This window comes from Mauremys reevesii, unplaced genomic scaffold, assembly GCF_016161935.1.
Source record: "Mauremys reevesii isolate NIE-2019 unplaced genomic scaffold, ASM1616193v1 Contig59, whole genome shotgun sequence".
Classification (NCBI taxonomy): Eukaryota; Metazoa; Chordata; order Testudines; family Geoemydidae; genus Mauremys; species Mauremys reevesii.
The window spans coordinates 311,610-331,724 of record NW_024100872.1 but is presented as its reverse complement, the minus strand read 5'-3'; the positions used below and the strand labels follow the sequence as shown (position 1 = coordinate 331,724).

Genomic DNA, 20,115 nt, shown 5'->3' with positions numbered 1-20,115 from the left:
TATTAGCTAAGAAAAAGGAAATGAGAGTTATTGAGAGGTTAAAGAAGGTAAAATATAATGCACAAGTGAGTCACAGTTTGTATTTCTAAATGGTGGCAATGATGCAGCATACTGACTGATTTACTGCTATAGCTCATACTGAAAGTCCTGGCCTCAAATCTCATTCTTGGCCCATGTGGTAGTGTTGTTATGGACTACTTTTTATGTATGTTTTATTTTCAGTCTAATTATGAGCACACACTCCCAATAATAGAGATCTGGACTTTTTAATTACCTGAAAAGTGTCATACAAATATATGGGATAATATACAAAGTTATTTTTAAATACTCATTTTTTCAAAATAAACATAGTTTTATTTAACATGTTAATAAAATATCCTGGTCATTGTAATTGTTAATTAGTATTAATTATAATTATTTATAATTATTTTATTTATTGCCAGGGCCCAGAGTTGATGAGAGCCAGAGTCAGGGTAAGTGCAAGTGTCTTTTATACACAGGTTATAGTATATCTTCATTTGCAAATACACAGGGCAGGACTCTGGTCTTCACAGTGTATGTACCTCATTGACATCACATTCTGGGGTAGATTCTATTCAGCTAATCAGCAGAGTAAAGGGGTCATAGGAGATTCCCCTTTCTGCCCCCCTTGCATACGGCATGCACCTGGGGCAGGCAAAAGTGCAACTGCTCACGGCAAACGAATGTTGAGTAAATAAACGAGAGTATTCACATTGCAAACTACAGCTGGCCAAAAAACCTGCATTTTCAACTAAAAATGGCTTTTCAACAGAAGTGAAAAATTGTGAGAAAAGTTTTCACTCTGCCCAGATATTTTTTGGATTTCTTGATGAAGCATGCAAAGCCAAATTCACTTTTCAAATGTTTTTAGGTTTATTTAGTTTTCTTCTACTTTTCTTCCCCCTCTGCCCCGCCTCCTTTCTGAGGGAGAAAACCAATTTTTTCCTTTCTTTTCAATCTTTTTTTTGTTTGAAAATAACTAAAAATGTTCACAGAAAAGAATTAACATTTTTTGACTAGCTCTGCTGGAAACAAGCAAACAAACAAAAAAAGTACTGCAGCATGGAATTCTTGTTCTTTCAGAATGAAGTGCACCTTCTGAATAGTGTCTGGATAAAACCTTCCACCAGCGGTCACTGCTAACAAAAAGTAGATGGTGCTAGCCAGAAGTGCAACCTCAGTGTAGCCTCCATCAGCCTGGCTTCTGTATAGCTCCATCCAACTTCCATTGTATCATGTAATGCCTTTCTCTGCTAATGGGAACACCTTCCTCAGTCTAGCAGAGGAAGGTGTAACATGATCTAGGGTTACAAGCTAAAGCTAGACAAATTCAGACTGGAAATAATTAGTAAATTTTTAATGGTGAGGGTAATTAACCATTGGAAAAAATTTACCAAGGGTCTCTAGGAACTATTTTGGTGGAGTTCTGTGGCCTGTCTTATCCCAGGATTCAGGATATATAATCACAATGGTCTCTTCTGACGTTAGAATCTAGGAATCTGCCGTAGTCTACAAGTACCATTGGCTTTGATTCTTGCATTTTCTTATTTCTGTACTTAGAATATTTTATAAATTACCAAACATTGTCTTGGTTTTGATTATTACATTATTTCTGTATGCTATGGAGAGAAAATTGGAATTATAGGGTTAAAAACATGGGTTTCTTTTTGTTTTTGTTTTTCAGGAAAGCTCCAGAAAGAAAAAGGTTCATTTCCATTGACTTCTGTTGCTTGGAAGATGCCTGGTTGTGTAATATTTGAGGAATATGTTTTGGGGGACAAGAACCCATGTGAATACAAGAGAGATTGATGATTGTCAGTGTGTTGATGAAAAGAGACTAGCAGATGGGAGTGATGGGTTGTGAGCAGTTTCCATGAGAAGACAAGGAGTCTGTAGAGTTTCCATGCTGAGAGAAGGTTTGGAATTTCCTCTTCATGGGGTGAGGTTTATTCAGAGGCCTGTCATGGCTGACAGATGAGTCTGGTTGGATACTGAGCATGGGGATAGCATTTGGGAGTTTCTGACAATGCAATATGTGGGGTATTTCATATTGAAGGCTTCAGAAGTGGTTACAATATAATATTTGTGTGTATTTGTTAACCCATTACACACATAATCACACACACACACGAGTCTGTTAGTCTACAAGGTGCCACAGGATTCTTTGCTGCTTTTACAGATCCAGACTAACACGGCTACCCCTCTGATACTTGAGCCGTTTAGTACCATCTGCAAACTTTGCCACCTCTTTGTTTACCCCTTTCTCCAGATCATTTATGAATAAATTGAATAGGATTGGTCCTAGGACTGACCCTTGGGGAACACCACTAGTTACCCTCTCTATTCTGAGAATTTACCATTAATTCCTACCCTTTGTTCCCTGTCCTTTAACCAGTTCTCAATCCATGAAAGGAACTTCCCTTTTATCCCATGACAGCTTAATTTACGTAAGAGCCTTTGGTGAGGGACCTTGTCAAATGCTTTCTGGAAATCTAAGTACACTATGTCCACTGGATCCCCCTTGTCCACATGTTTGTTGACCCCTTCAAAGAACTCTAATAGCTAAAACCAAACCTTTTGGTTTTGCGTGTATTTTGAATCAACACTTTCTGTGTTAGATTGCTGCCAGTCCTAAGAGACCAGTCACTTACCCCATATGAATTGGAACTCTAGGTCTTGCAACGAAGACAACACTGGTAACCAAGTCAATAGCAAACTAACTAAAGGTTTATTAGCTAAGAAAAAGGAAATGAGAGTTATTGAGAGGTTAAAGAAGGTAAAATATAATGCACAAGTGAGTCACAGTTTGTATTTCTAAATGGTGGCAATGATGCAGCATACTGACTGATTTACTGCTATAGCTCATACTGAAAGTCCTGGCCTCAAATCTCATTCTTGGCCCATGTGGTAGTGTTGTTATGGACTACTTTTTATGTATGTTTTAATTTTAAGTCTAATTATGAGCACACACTCCCAATAATAGAGATCTGGACTTTTTAATTACCTGAAAAGTGTCATACAAATATATGGGATAATATACAAAGTTATTTTTAAATACTCATTTTTTCAAAATAAACATAGTTTTATTTAACATGTTAATAAAATATCCTGGTCATTGTAATTGTTAATTAGTATTAATTATAATTATTTATAATTATTTTATTTATTGCCAGGGCCCAGAGTTGATGAGAGCCAGAGTCAGGGTAAGTGCAAGTGTCTTTTATACACAGGTTATAGTATATCTTCATACTGAAGCACTGAAGCATCTTCATCTTCAGACTGAAGCAAAGAATCCATTTAGTTTCTCCGCAATGACTTTATCGTCTTTAAACGCTCCTTTTGTATTTTGATCTTCAAGGGGCCCCACTGGTTGTTTAGCTGGCTTCCTGCTTCTGATGTACTTAAAAAACATTTTGTTATTACCTTTGGAGTTTTTGGCTAGCCGTTCTTCAAACTCCTCTTTGGCTTTTCTTATTACACTCTTGCACTTAAGTTGGCAGTGTTTGTGCTGCTGTCTATTTGCCTCACTAGGATTTGACTTCCACTTTTTAAAGGAAGTCTTTTTATCTCTCACTGCTTCTTTTACATGGTTATTAAGCCACGGTGGCTCTTTTTTAGTTCTTTTACTGTTTTTCTTAATTTGGGGTATACATTGAAGTTGGGCCTCTATTATGGTGTCTTTAAAAAGGGCCCATGCAACTTGCAGGGATTTCACTTTAGTCACTGTACCTTTTAACTTTTGTCTAACTAACCCCCTCATTTTTGTATAGTTCCCCCTTTTGAAATTAAATGCCATAGTGTTGGGCAGTTGAGGTGTTCTTCCCACCAGAGGGATGTTGAATGCTATTGTATTATGGTCACTATTTCTAAGCGGTCCTGCTATAGTTACCTCTTGGACCAGCTCCTGCGCTCCACTCAGGATTAAATCTAGAGTTGCCTCTCCTTGTGGGTTCCGCGTACCAGCTGCTCCATGAAGCAGTCATTTAAAGTATCGAGAAATTTTATCTCTGCATTTCGTCCTGAAGTGAAATGTTCCCAGTCAATATGGGGATAATTGAAATCCCCCACTATTATTGGGTTCCTAATTTTGATAGCCTCTCTAATTTCCCTCAGCATTTCATCATCACTATTACTGTCCTGGTCAGGTGGTCGATAATAGATCCCTAATGTTATATTTTACTAGAGCATGAAATTTCTATCCATAGAGATTCTATGGAACATATGGATTTGCTTAAGATTTTTACTTCATTTGAATCTACACTTTCTTTCACATATAGTGCCACTCCTCCCCCTGCACTACCTGTTCTGTCCTTTCGATATATTTTGTACCCCGGAATGATTGTGTCCCATTGATTGCTCTCAGTCCACCAGGTTTCTGTGATGCCTATTATATCTATATCCTCCTTTATCACAAGGCACTGTAGTTCACCCATCTTGTTATTTAGACTTCTGGCATTTGTGTACAAGCACTTTAAAAACTTGTCCCTGTTTATTAGTCTGCCTTTTCTGATGTGCCAGATTATTTTTTATGTGACTGTTTATCATCTGATCCGGCCCTTACATTATACTCTTCAGTCCTCTGTGTCTCGGGTAGTAGACCCTGTTCCAGGTGGTCAATCAGGCGATTCAGCAACACTCGTGCAAGGATCTTACCTGCGCTGGAAAGCAGTGATATTCCTCTATGATTATCGCAGACTTTTCGATTTCCTTTCCTCTTGTAGGGGTGTACGATGGACGCATCTTTCAATTCCTGAGGAATGGACCCTTGATTCCAGAAGGACTGGAACAGCTGAGTGAGTTTGTCGACAAGCATTGCACCACCGTCCTTATAGACTTCCGCTGGAATCGCGTCAGATCCTGGGGCCTTGCCACTAAACAGCTGGCTGATGGCCTGTAGGGTTTCAGTCTCTGATGGTGGAACATCCAGGCTGTAGTTGATATCCGCCTGGGGCATTCTGTCAATCGCCTCGTTATTGATGGAAGATGGGCTGTTCAGTACGGATTGGAAATGCTCAGCCCAACGCTGTAGAATCAGAGTCTTTTCAGTAATGAGAATTACACCATCTTCCGCAAAGAGCGTGGCACTTTGGACATGATCTTCGCAGTTCGACAGCTCCAAGAGAAGTGTGAAGAGCAGAATCGTGAATTGTACACCATCTTTGTGGATCTTACCAAGGCTTTTGACACTGTCAGTTGCGAAGGTCTGTGGCGCATCATGTCGAAGTTTGGGTGCCCTGACAGATTTATCCTGATGGTACGTCAGTTCCATGACTGCATGACGGCTCGTGTTCTGGACGATGGAGAAGCTTCAGAGGCCTTTTCCATCACAAACGGCGTCAAGCAAGGGTGTGTTGGCACCGACCCTGTTCAGCATAATGTTTTCAGCCATGCTGTCAGACGCCTTTCAGAACAGTTCCTTGGGAGTCAGCCTGAGATATAGGACTGATGGGAAACTGTTCAACCTGCAAAGACTCCAGGCTGTCACCAAGATAAAGGAGACTGTGCTACGAGACCTCCTTTTTGCTGACGACTGTGCCCTGAATGCTGGATCAGAGCAGGAAATGCAAGCCAGCATGGACAAATTCGCAGCAGCATGCGACAACTTCGGCCTCCTCATCAACATAAAGAAAACCGAAGTGATGTACCAGCCAGCTCCGAAAGCCCAACACCAAGAGCCCACCATCACAGTGAAGGGACAAAAGCTGCAAGCAGTGGACCAATCTACATACCTTGGCAGCACCCTCTCCCGCGCAGTGACAATTGACATTGAGGTCAACTGCAGAATCGCCAAGGCAAGTTCTGCATTCGGTGGACTGCTGACCAACGTGTGGGATCGCTGTGGAATAAGCCTTGCTACAAAGCTTAAAGTCTACCGAGCAGTAGTGCTAACTACCCTGATGTATGCCAGTGAGACTTGGACTGTATACAAGAGGCACGCTAGGCAACTGAACCACTTCCACACGACTTGCCTCCGCAGACTTCTGAGGATCCGGTGGCAGGATAAGGTGCCAGACACAGAAGTCCTCTCCAGAGCAGGCCTGCCATCAGTTTACACTCTGCTTATGAAAGCCCAGACACACTGGGCAGGCCATGTTGTAAGGATGCCAGACCACCGCATCTCCAAACAGCTCTTCTATGATGAGCTGTCTCAAGGAAAGTGATCGCACGGGGGACAAAAGAAGTGATACAAAGACACGCTGAAAGCCTCTCTCAAGTCCCTGGATATCGACATCACCTCCTGGGAAACCCTGGCACAAGACCGATCGACATGGCATACGCTGATCCACCAAGGCTGCCAGACATCTGAAGCCAGAAGGATAACCATAGCACAAGAGAAGCGAGCACTCCGTAAAGCCAGAGCTGCAAATGCTGTAACAGTGGTGTCCACACATGTCTGCCCGACATGTGGCAGAACATTCCGTGCCCGTATTGGCCTTACCAGCCACCTGCGGACGCACCGTGGACAGCTCACAACCTGCTAGATGTCAAAGTCTTCTTCGAAAACGATGGACGAACATCATCAGTCCTCTGATCCTGTCTATAACCTAGAGATTCTCTATCATCCGACTCTCCCCTAAGAGAAGTCTGTGTCCGATCCACACGCTCCTCTGCATCAGTCGGCTTTTCCCCATCTCCTAGTTTAAAACTGCTCTACAACCTTTTAATGTTTAGTGCCAGCAGTCTGGTTCTGCTTTGGTTTAGGTGGAGCCCATCTCTCCTGTATAGGCTCCTCCCATCCCAGACGTTTCCCCAGTTCCTAATGAATGTGAACCCCTCCTCTGTACACCATCATCTCATCCACGCATTGAGACTCTGAAGCTCTGCCTGCCTACCTGGCCCTGCGTGTGGAACTGGGAGCATTTCTGAGAATGCCACCATAGAGGTCCTGGATTTCAGTCTCTTCCCTAGCAGCCTAAATTTGGCTTCCAGGACATCTCTCCTACCCTTCCCTATGTCATTGGTACCTACATGGACCACGACCATAGGCTCCTCCCCAGCACTACACATAAGTCTGTCTAGATGCCTCGAGAAATCCGCAACCTTCGCACCAGGCAGGCAAGTCACCATACGGTTCTCCCGGTCATCACAGACCCAGCTATCTACGTTTCTAATAACCAAATCTCCCATTACTAACACCTGCCTTTTCCTAGAAACTGGAGTTCCCTCCCCTTTGCGCTACATTGCACAGTCAGGTGGTGTTCTGCAGATATGAATAAAATTCTTAGGTCAGTTTCATAATAGAGATGGTGAAGTGCTGACCTGCAAAAAGTTCTTTCAGAATCAATTCCATAAATTATAACCCAATAGGCAGTCCATGTGCAGAATCTGTGTAAATTCTTCCATGAGAAATAGCAGGGAAATCAAGAGCACACCTGGAGACCTCAGTCTTGTGACTTGAAACCTCCTCTGATAAGTTCAAGCAGACTTGAGATAAAAAAATATCAGGTCCCAAAGTTCTTTTATAGATCTCTGGCAAGTTGTGATAACCTCTCGACAGCAGGTAACACAAGCACTAATAAGGTACATTGTTGCTTTGAACAGTCAAGTCCTATTTTCTGTGTATACGCAGATAATTAATTGCACTGATTAGCATAAGGCCATTAACCATCCAAAGGTTCATGTGTAGTTTACTACAAACTTCAAAGAGAAATAAAGACAATTATATTATTATTCCATGGTTCATCTAATTGCTAATATTCCCTTTTGATCTCTGAATCGTTAGAATCCAGTTTTCACAGGGGGTTGTGTAGCTTGTTGCTTTGCGTGGACTGATACACAGAACCAACAGAGTGCTGCATGCAGCTTCAAGATCTCCAAGTGCACGCACACAAGCAAGTGTTTAGAACTCTGGAATCCAGGGGACAGTACACTCAGGGGTGGGTTAAATGGTGGCAGTGTAAATGTCCATTAGATAAGTTTAATGTACTATTGTAAACCACCTTTGTTAATTAATTTATTGAACTGCCCCCTGCTGATTTAAATTAGTGGTGACATTTAACCTCAGTCTGTTATATCATGCGCTTTACACCAACAAGAGAAATCTCATCTACGTTGCATATTTTGGCAAGTGCTCCTTCACCAGGGGACTAAATCACCTTACTCACTAGTATATGAGAGCTTGCAACACTGATTATCACCCACACATTGGTAATGGCAGGGAGCATTCAGAAATCAGAAGACAGGCCAAAAACATGATTTATATAAATGTTGTTGTGCACAGTCCCTCTTCACTTTGCTGCATGACACTCTGTTTTGTTTGTTTTTTCTAGGCTCAAATAAAGAGAAAAAAGGTAAGATTGCATTGACTTTTCAACAGTCACAAGCAAAACTATTGTTATACAACAAAAACGGTCCCAGGTGTTTTTGATCCTGCTTCTACTTCAGCCTTTCCCACTACATTAGTTAACGGGGATGTGTTATTTATTAGTAGATGCATTTTCTAATAATTTCTTGAAAATGCCCTTAAACAATCCACCATATCTGGAAAATATATGCACACACTGAAAACATTTTTTTTTATTATGCAGATGCATCCAAAATTTTGTTGTTAAGAAAAAAAGTGCATATTTGCTGAATGTGACTCTGTTACTATCAGCTAGTGTTGTCAGACATTGGTTAAAATATGATCAGATTTTGCCCCCCATTGGTTGGGTAACACTGCACTCCTGGGAGTGGTGGAGGTCTGCAGCAGATGTAGAATTAGTTTCAGTTTTTGTACCTCATGATGGAGTTTGGAATCCCAGTTGCAGGGAGAGAGGGGGGACTCAGAGTTTCTGTAGGCTTGATGTGGATTTTGCACTATAATTTCATGCTGTGAGAGTCTGCAGGGTTTCTGGTGAGGGGAGCGGGGTCAGACTAGGGCTCGAGGGGGAGGGTAGAATGTGAAGTCTAGGCCATGGGGGCTGAGGAATGCTTGTGTAACAAATTTTTATAGTGGGGATTGCATCTTGTCCAAAACAATGTCTGTGAGAAAACTGTAAAGATGATTTGTGAGTTTTATGAACATACATAAGAACATAAGAACGGCCGTGCACGCGTCAGACCAAAAAGGTTCATCTAGCCCAGTATCTGTCTACCGACAGTGGCCAATGCCAGGTGCCCCAGAGGAGTGAACCTAACAGGCAATGATCAAGTGATCTCTCGCCTGCCATCCATCTCCATCCTCTGATGAACAAAGGCTAGAGACAGCATTCTTACCCATCCTGGCTAATAGCCATTTATGGACTTAGCCACCATGAATTTATCCAGTCCCCTTTTAAACATTGTTATAGTCCTAGCCTTCACAACATCCTCAGGTAAGGAGTTTCACAAGTTGACTGTGCGCTGCGTGAAGAAGAACTTCCTTTTATTTGTTTTAAACCTGCTGCCTATTAATTTCATTTGGTGACCCCTAGGTCTTGTATTATGGGAATAAGTAAATAAATTTTCATTATCCACTTGCTCAACATCACTCCTGATTTTATATACCTCTATCATATCCCCCCTTAGTCTTCTCTTTTCCAAGCTGAAGAGTCCTAGGCTCTTTAATCTTTCCTCATATGGGACTCTCTCCAAACCCCTAATCATTTTAGTTGCCCTTTTCTGAACCTTTTCTACTGCTAGAATATATTTTTTAAGGTGAGGAGACCACATCTGTACACAGTATTCGAGATGTGGGCGTACCATGGATTTATATAAGGGCAATAATATATTCTCCGTCTTCTTCTCTATCCCCTTTTTAATGATTCCTAACATCCTGTTTGCTTTTTTGACCGCCACTGCACACTGCGTGGACATCTTCAGAGAACTATCCACGATGACGCCAAAATCGTTTTCCTGACTCGTTGTAGCTAAATTAGCCCCCATCATATTGTATCTATAGTTGGGGTTATTTTTTCCAATGTGCATTACTTTACATTTATCCACATTCAATTTCATTTGCCATTTTGTTGCCCAATCGCTTAGTTTTGTGAGATCTTTTTGAAGTTCTTCACAATCTGCTTTGGTCTTAACTATCTTCAGTACTTTTGTACCATCTGCAAACTTTGCCACCTCACTGTTTACCCCTTTCTCCAGATGATTTATGAATAAATGGAATAGGATTGGTCCTAGGACTGACCCTTGGGGAACACCACTAGTTACCCCTCTCTATTCTGAGAATTTACCATTATTTCCTACCCTTTGTTCCCTGTCTTTTAACCAGTTCTCAATCCGTGAAAGGACCTTCTCTTTTACCCCATGACAGCTTAATTTACGTAAGAGCCTTTGGTGAGGGACCTTGTCAAAGGCTTTCTGGAAATCTAAGTACACTATGTCCACCGTATCCCCCTTGTCCACATGTTTGTTGACCCCTTCAAAGAACTCTAATAGATTAGTAAGACACGATTTCCCTTTACAGAAACCATGTTGACTATTGCTCAACAGTTTATGTTTTTCTATGTGTCTGACAATTTTATTTTAAACTATTGTTTCGACTAATTTGCCCGGTACCGACGTTCGACTTACCGGTCTGTAATTGCCGGGATCACCTTTAGAGCGCTTTTTAAATACTGGCATTAGATTAGCTAACTTCCAGTCATTGGGTACCGAAGCCGATTTCAAGGACAGGTTACAAATCTTAGTTAATAGTTCTGCAACTTCACATTTGAGTTCTTTCAGAACTCTTGGCTGAATGCCATCTGGTCCCGGTGACTTGTTAATGTTGAATTTATCAATTAATTCCAAAACCTCCTCTAGTGACACTTCAATCTGTGACAGTTCCTCAGATTTGTCACCTACAAAAGTCAACTCAGGTTTGGGAATCTCTCTAACATCCTCAGCCGTGAAGACCGAAGCAAAGAATCCATTTAGTTTCTCCGCAATGACATTATCATATTTAAGCGCTCCTTTTGTATCTCGATCGTCAAGGGGCCCCACTGGTTGTTTAGCAGACTTCCTGCTTCTGATGTATTTAAAAAACATTTTGTTTTTACCTTTGGAGTTTTTGGCTAGCCGTTCTTCAAACTCCTCTTTGGCTTTTCTTATTACACTCTTGCACTTAATTTGGCAGTGTTTATGCTCCTTTCTATTTACCACACTAGGATTTGACTTCCACTTTTAAAGGAAGTCTTTTTATCTCTCATTGCTTCTTTTATATTGTTGTTAAGCCATGGTTGCTCTTTTTTAGGTCTTTTACTGTGTTTCTTAATATGGGGTATACATTGAACTCTGGCATACATTGGGCCTCTGTTATGGTGTCTTTAAAAAGTGCCCATGCAGCTTGCAGGGATTCACTTTAGTCACTGTACCTTTTAACTTTTGTTTAACTAACCCCCTCATTTTTGTATAGTTCCCCCATTTGAAATTAAATGCCACAGTGTTGGGCTGTTGAGATGTTCTTCCCACCACAGGGATGTTGAATGCTATTGTATTATGGTCACTATTTCTAAGCGGTCCTGCTATAGTTACCTCTTGGACCAGCTCCTGCGCTCCACTCGGGATTAAATCTAGAGTTGCCTCTCCTTGTGGGTTCCCGTACCAGCTACTCCATGAAGCAGTCATTTAAAGTATCGAGAAATTTTATCTCTGCATTTCGTCCTGAAGTGAAATGTTCCCAGTCAATATGAGGATAATTGAAATCCCCCACTATTATTGAGTTCTTAATTTTGATAGCCTCTCTAATTTCCCTTAGCATTTCATCATCACTATTACTGTCCTGGTCAGGTGGTCGATAACACTGGTCTACAATTTTGAAAAGTCGTCTGCTTCAGAGATAAAATGTGCTATTTATTATGTATTTTGATGTGCTGAATTCAAATATGACAATTAAAACAACTGGCTACTGTTTCTAAGACATTTAAGTTTTTACATTTTATGTCTATGTATATTGTGTAGATAGTAGAGTTTTAATCATAAATTGTAAACCTAGGTCTTTTCATGTGTTTATGGTTGCTTTACATGATAATATTTCACCTGTCCTGTTTATGTAACACTTTAAAAATCGGCAAAAGGGTTATCTAACTAAAATTTATTATGAAACAAAAGGCAAAAAACTATTATGTACATAGTTTAGTCCTATCCAGTGTCTACTCAACGCTTCTTGGCTTGTCTCTTGTATTCATTAAATGGAGCATCTCTTGTCACTGTCCAGCAATAGTCTGCAAGTATTGATGGGCTCCATTTGCCCTGATAGCGTTTCTCCATTGTTGCAATGTGCTGGTGAAATCGCTCGCCGTGCTCGTCGCTCACTGCTCCGCAGTTCGGTGGAAAAAAATCTAGATGAGAGTGCAAAAAATGTATCTTTAGTGCCATGTTGCAACCAAGGCTTTTGTATGCCTTGAGGAGGTTTTCCACCAACAACCTGTAGTTGTCTGCCTTGTTGTTTCCGAGAAAATTTATTGCCACTAACTGGAAGGCTTTCCATGCTGTCTTTTCCTTGCCACGCAGTGCATGGTCAAATGCATCATCTCAAAGAAGTTAACGAATCTGAGGACCAACAAAACACCTTCCTTTGTCTTAGCTTCACTTAACCTTGGAAATTTTCCGCGGAGGTACTTGAAAGCTGCTTGTGTTTTGTCAATGGCCTTGACAAAGTTCTTCATCAGACCCAACTTGATGTGTAAGGGTGCTAACAAAATCTTCCTTGATTCAACAAGTGGTGGATGCTGAACACTTTTCCTCCCAGGCTCCAATGACTGTCGGAGTGGCCAATCTTTCTTGATGTAGTGGGAATCTCTTGCACGATTATCCCATTTGCAGAGAAAACAGCAGTACTTTGTGTATCCAGTCTGCAGACCAAGCAAGAGAGCAACAACCTTCAAATCGCCACAAAGCTGCCACTGATGTTGGTCATAGTTTATGCCCCTCAAAAGTTGTTTCATGTTGTCATAGGTTTCCTTCATATGGACTGCATGACCAACTGGAATTGATGGCAAAACATTGTCATTATGCAGTAAAACAGCTTTAAGACTCGTCTTCGATGAATCAATGAACAGTCTCCACTCATCTGGATCGTGAACGATGTTGAGGGCTGCCATCACACCATCGATGTTGTTGTAGGCTATAAGATCTCCTTCCATGAAGAAGAATGGGACACGATCCTTTTGACGGTCACGGAACATGGAAACCCTAACATCACCTGCCAGGAGATTCCACTGCTGTAGTCTGGAGCCCAACAGCTCTGCCTTACTCTTGGGTAGTTCCAAATCCCTGACAAGGTCATTCAGTTCACCTTGTGTTATGAGGTGTGGTTCAGAGGAGGAGGATGGGAGAAAATGTGGGTCCTGTGACATTGATGGTTCAGGAGCAGAAGTTTCATCCTCTTCCTCTTCCTCGTCTGACTCAAGTGAGAATGATTCTGGTGCATCAGGAACCGGCAGTCCTTCTCTGTGGGGTACTGGGCGTATAGCTGATGGAATGTTTGGATAATGCACAGTCCACTTTTTCTTCTTTGACACACCTTTCCCAACTGGAGGCACCATGCAGAAGTAACAATTGCTGGTATGATCTGTTGGCTCTCTCCAAATCATTGGCAGAGCAAAAGGCATAGATTTCCTTTTCCTGTTCAACCACTGGCGAAGATTTGTTGCACAAGTGTTGCAGCATATGTGTGGGGCCCACCTCTTGTCCTGATCTCCAATTTTTCAGCCAAAATAAAGGTGATAGGCTTTCTTAATCATAGTGGTTATACTGCGCTTTTGTGATGCAAAAGTCACTTCACCACAAACATAGCAGATGTTATCTGCACTGTTCACACAAGTACGAGGCATCTCTGCTCACTTTGATTTTGCAAAGGGACACATTTCTGTTTAGCCAAACACTGACAAATAAGAGAGCACAACACTGTATGATTTCTAGAGCTGATATAGGGCAATTTGTTCAGCAGAGTGATGTAAGCTTCGTTATGATTACATCATCCATGACTTCTAGGAATAACATGATGCAATTCATATCATGTATGACGCAATACCAGCTTCAGATTGCATCATTCATTGTTTTGCCTAAAAGCAAGTACTGTCCAAAGCCAGTCCTAGATTTATTCATAGATAGAGTCAAAGATGTATTTTAGTCATTTCTGGTTTCAATTGAGATCCCTTCCCTTTATAACTCACTTATCCTCCACTATTCCCAAGTCAAGGGTCGTATATACTGACCCAATAGCATAACTTGAAAACTAGAGCCAATCAACAATTTTAAGCATCATTTTCTTTCTCAGTGACCCAGAGTTAGTAAAGTTTGACTACATTTATTTCAGAAGCATTTTGGCTGTAGAGCAGTGTAATAGATCCCTAATGTTATTTTTTTATTAGAGCATGACATTTCTATCCATAGAGATTCTATGGAACATGTGGATTCACTTAAGATTTTTACTTCATTTGAATCTACATTTTCTTTCACATATAGTGCCACTCCTCCCCCTGCACGACCTGTTCTGTCCTTCTGTTATATTTTGTACCCTGGAATGATTGTGTCCCATTGATTGCTCTCAGTTCACCAGGTTTCTGTGATGCCTATTATATCAATATCCTCCTTTAACACAAGGCACTCTAGTTCACCCATCTTATTATTTAGACTTCTAGCATTTGTGTACAAGCACTTTAAAAACTTGTCCCTTTTTATTTGTCTGCCCTTTTCTGATGTGCCAGATTCTTTTTTATGTGACTGTTTATCATCTGATCCAGCCCTTACATTATCCTCTTCTGTCCTCTGCTCCTGACTATAACCTGGAGATTCTCTATCATCAGACTCTCCAATAAGAGAAGTCTGTGTCCAATCCACATGCTCCTCTGTAGCAGTCGGCTTTCCCCCATGTCCTAATTTAAAATTGCTCTACAACCTTTTTAATGCTTAGTGCCAGCAGTCTGGTTCCACTTTGGTTTAGGTGGAGCCCATCTCTCCTGTATAGGCTCCCCCCATCACAGACGTTTCCCCAGTTCCTAATGAATGTGAACCCCTCCTCTGTACACCATCATCTCATCCACGCATTGAGACTCTGAAGCTCTGCCTGCCTACCTGGCCCTGCGCGTGGAACTGGGAGCATTTCTGAGAATGCCACCATAGAGGTCCTGGATTTCAGTCTCTTCCTAGCAGCCTAAATTTGGCTTCCAGGACATATCTCCTACCCTTCCCTATGTCATTGGTACCTACATGTACCACGACCACCGGCTCCTCCCCAGCACTACACATAAGTCTGTCTAGATGCCTCGAGAGATCCACAACCTTCGCACCAGGCAGGCAAGTCACCATACAGTTCTCCCAGTCATCACAAACCCAGCTAGCTACGTTTCTAATGATCAAATCTCCCATTACTAACACCTGCCTTTTCCTAGAAACTGGAGTTTCCTCCCCTGGAGAGGTAACCTCAGTGCAAGAGGCAACCTCAGCACCATCTGGAAGGAGGGTCCCAACTATGAGAAGGTTTCCTTTGCTCCCATTGACTTTTCTGCTTCCCTAGGCCTTTCTTCCTCCTCAACAGCTGTCTGACCAGAGGTGGGACAATTCTACAGTGTCCCGGAAAGCCTCATCAGCATATCTATCTGCCTCTCTTCACTCCTCCAGTTCCACCACCCTGGCCTCCAAAGTCCATACATGGTCTCTGAGGGCCAGGAGCTCCTTTCACCGAATGCACACATACGCCACCCACCCACAGGGCAGGTAATCATACATGCTACACTCAGTGCAATAAACTGGATAGCCCCCACCATGGAAGAAGCTCCAGGGTTCAGTTACGAATATCCTCATTGCTGATCTTGTCCTGACACTTGATATGAAGCAGCTGGCAAAAATAACAAGAATCAAAAATGTCAACGTGTCTCTCTTCTGCCTTCCTAAGAGTCCATGTTTCACTACAGTAGAGTTGATATAACCTGGTTCTATAGATACATGAGAGTACACGTCTTTTGAATATTCTCCAGCACTGTCTGTGACACTTCCCAAGTTCTGGAACTACATCAGCTGGATATCTATTATGTGGGAGTTGTGGACTGATCAAATTCCTGATGTCTGATTTGGGTTGCTCAATCACTTATATGTAAGTTTAGACAAATCTCTTTTGACTGTTTTTCACCTTTCCAGCCCTAAAAGACTGCTGAGTGCCTCTGCATGTGTGTGTGTGTGGGGGGGGGAGGAAGTGCCTATAAAGGGGACAAGAACAATTTTATTTTAATAAACAAAAACCAGAAATTTCAGTACGATTGTTAGTGGGGGCTTGAGGCAGTTTTATTTAGCTTAGAAAGAGAAGTCTAGACAGAGTGAACTGAACCCTAGCTACTGCCATTGGCACCTGCCAGAAAAGTTACATTTTATTTTGCATATATAACTGATCCCTTAATGCAACATTTAAACACTCTCTATGTATAGTTGGGGTTATTTTTCCCAATGTGTATTACTTTACATTTATCCACATTAAATTTCATTTGCCATTTTGTTGCCCAATCACTTAGTTTTGTGAGATCTTTTTGAAGTTCTTCACAATCTGCTTTGGTCTTAACTATCTTGAGCAGTTTAGTATCATCTGCAAACTTTGCCACCTCACTGTTTACCCCTTTCTGCAGATCATTTATGAATAAATTGAATAGGATTGGTCCTAGGACTGACCCTTGGGGAACACCACAAGTTACCGCTCTCTATTCTGAGAATTTACCATTTATTCCTACCCTTTGTTCCCTGTCTTTTAACTAGTTCTCAATCCATGAAAGGACCTTCCCTTTTATCCCGTGACCGCTTAATTTACGTAAGAGCCTTTGGTGAGGGACCTTGTCAAAGGCTTTCTGGAAATCTAAGTACACTATGTCCAATGGATCCCCCTTGTCCACATGTTTGTTGACCCCTTCAAAGAACTCTAATAGATTGGTAAGACATGATTTCCCTTTACAGAAACCATGTTGACTATTGCACAACAGTTGATGTTTTTCTATGTGTCTGACAATTTTATTTTTAACTATTGTTTCGACTAATTTGCCCGGTATTGACGTTAGACTTACCGGTCTGTAATTGTCGGGATCACCTCTAGAGCCCTTTTTAAATATTGGCGTTACATTAGCTAACTTCCAGTCATTGGGTACTGAAGCCGATTTAAAGGACAGGTTATAAACCTTAGTTAATAGTTCCGCAACTTCACATTTGAGTTCTTTCAGAACTCTTGGGTGAATGCCATCTGGTCCCGGTGACTTGTTAATGTTGAGTTTATCAATTAATTCCAAAACCTCCTCTAGTGACACTTCAATCTGTGACAGTTCCTCAGATTTGTCACCTACAGAAGCCATCTTAGGTTTGAAAATCTCCCTAACAACCTCAGCCGTGAAGACTGAAGCAAAGCATCCATTTAGTTTCTCTGCAATTATCGTCTTTAAGCTCTCCTTTTGTATCTCGATCGTCAAGGGGCCCCACTGGTTGTTTAGCAGACTTCCTGCTTCTGATGTACTTAAAAAACATTTTGTTATTACCTTTCGAGTTTTTGGCTAGCCTTTCTTCAGACTCCTCTTTGGCGTTTCTTATTATACTCTTGCACTTAATTTGGCAGTGTTTATGCTCCTTTCTATTTGCCACACTAGGATTTGACTTCCACTTTTTAAAGGAAGTCTTTTTATCTCTCACTGCTTCTTTTACATTGTTGTTAAGCCACGGTGGCTCTTTTTTAGGTCTTTTACTGTGTTTCTTAATTTGGGGTATACACTGAAGTTGGGCCTCTATTATAGTGTCTTTAAAAAGCGCCCATGCAGCTTACAGGGATTCACTTTAGTCACTGTACCTTTTAACTTTTGTTTAACTAACTCCCTTATTTTTGTATAGTTCCCCCTTTTGAAATTAAATGCCACAGTGTTGGGCTGTTGAGATGTTCTTCCCACCACAGGGATGTTGAATGCTATTGTATTATGGTCACTATTTCCAAGCGGTCCAGCTATAGTTACCTCTTGGACCAGCTCCTGCACTCCACTCAGGATTAAATTTAGAGTTGCCTCTCCCTTTGTGGGTTCCCGTATCAGCTGCTCCATGAAGCAGTCATTTAAAGTATTGAGAAATTTTATCTCTGCATTTTATCCTGAAGTGAAATGTTCCCAGTCAATATGGGGATAACTGAAATCCCCCACTATTATTGAGTTCTTAATTTTGATAGCCTCTCTAATTTCCCTTAGCATTTCATCATCACTATTACTGTCCTGGTCAGGTGGTCGATAATAGATCCCTAATGTTATATTTTTATTAGAGCATGACATTTCAATCCATAGAGATTCTATGGAACATGTGGATTCGCTTAAGATTTTTACTTCATTTGAATCTACATTTTCTTTCACATATAGTGCCACTCCTCCCCCTGCACGACCTGTTCTGTCCTTCCGTTATATTTTGTACCCTGGAATGATTGTGTCCCATTGAATGCTCTCAGTTCACCAGGTTTCTGTGATGCCTATTATATCAATATCCTCCTTTAACACAAGGCACTCTAGTTCACCCATCTTATTATTGAGACTTCTAGCATTTGTGTACAAGCACTATAAAAACGTGTCCCTGTTTATTTCTCTGCCCTTTTCTGATGTGCCAGATTCTTTTTTATGTGACTGTTTATCATCTGATCCGGCCCTTACATTGTCCTCTTCCGTCCTCTGCTGCTGACTATAACCTGGAGATTCTCTATCATCAGACTCTCCCCTAAGAGAAGTCTGTGTCCGATCCACATGCTCCTCTGCAGCAGATGGCTTTCCCCCACGTCCTGGTTTAAAAACTGCTCTACAACCTTTTTAATGTTTAGTGCCAGCAGTCTGGTTCCACTTTGGTTTAGGTGGAGCCCATCTCTCCTGTATAGGCTCCCCCGATCCCAGAAGTTTCCCCAGTTCTTAATGAACGTAAACCCCTCCTCTCTACACTATCGTCTCATCCACGCATTGAGACTCTGAAGCTCTGCCTGCCTACCCGGCCCTGCGCATGGAACTGGGAGCATTTCTGAGAATGCCACCATAGAGGTCCTGGATTTTAGTCTGTTCCCTAGCAGCCTAAATTTGGCTTCCAGGACATCTCTCCTACCCTTCCCTATGGCATTGGTTCCTACATGTACCACGACCACCGGCTCCTCCCCAGCACTACACATAAGTCTATCTAGATGCCTCGAGAGATCCGCAACCTTCGTACCAGGCAGGCAAGTCACCATACGGTTCTCCTGGTCATCACAAACCCAGCTATCTACGTTTCTAATGATCGAATCTCCCATTACTAACACTTCCCTTTTCCTGGCAACTGGAGTTCCCTCCCCTGGAGAGGTAACCTCGGTGCGAGAGGCAATCCCAGATCCATCTGGAAGGAGGGTCCCAACTATGGGAAGGTTTCCCTCTGCTCCCTTTGACTGCTCTGCTTCCCTGGGCCTTTCTTCCTCCTCAACAGCGCAGGGGCTGTCTGACCGGAGGTGGGACAATTCTACAGTATCCCAGAAAGCCTCATCAACATACCTCTCCGCCTCTTTTAGCTCCTCCAGTTCTACCACCTTGGCCTCCAAAGTCCGTACGTGGTCTCTCAGGGCCAGGAGCACCTTACACTGACTGCACACATACGCCACATGCCCACAGGGCAGGTAATCATACATGCTACACTCAGTGCAATAAACTGGATAGCCCCCACTATGCAGCTGGGCTTCTGCCTGCATTGTCTCCTAGTTAATGAAAGGGTGGTTTAAAGAAAGGGGTTTTGAATGTAGTTTGGTTTATAGGTTTTATGGGGACTAACAGGGCACAAATAGGACTGACAAGGGACCCCCGCTGCCTTCCCACTCCCCTTCTAAACTCCCTTGCGAAACTCCTGTTAGCAGCCCCTGGTTGCTTGTGCGCAGCTTTATAAAGCCCTGGCCTGAGTGAATGCCCCACCCACTGATTAAGGCTCAGCCAATTACCAGAGGCTTCTAGCTTTCATACCTTCCTCTGAAGCTCACAGCCTCCAACTGCCAGCCACAGCACAGGGTCCTTCAAACAACCAACCAAACAAACAGACTGAGAAACATAAGCTCAGCACACAGCAAATAACCCCCAAACACAAACAAACACACACTACAGACAGTCACTTACCCCACAGATTTGCTCCTCCTTCACCTGGAGAACTCCCTTGAAAAACTCCCTGTTAGCACCCCCTGTTTCTTTCAGACCAAGTCAAGAA

The 20,115-nt window shown here is 42.1% G+C and overlaps 1 long non-coding RNA gene across 1 annotated transcript in view; it reads left to right on the top strand.

Annotated features, from left to right (window-relative positions):
* LOC120394429 overlaps window positions 1-8,313 on the top strand; it is a 45,312-nt gene extending 36,999 nt beyond the window's left edge. The window contains exon 3 of the long non-coding RNA XR_005592289.1: window positions 8,292-8,313. This is a non-coding gene — a long non-coding RNA (uncharacterized LOC120394429). The remainder of the gene's footprint in view (window positions 1-8,291) is intronic.
* The last annotated feature ends 11,802 nt before the right edge of the window (window positions 8,314-20,115 follow it).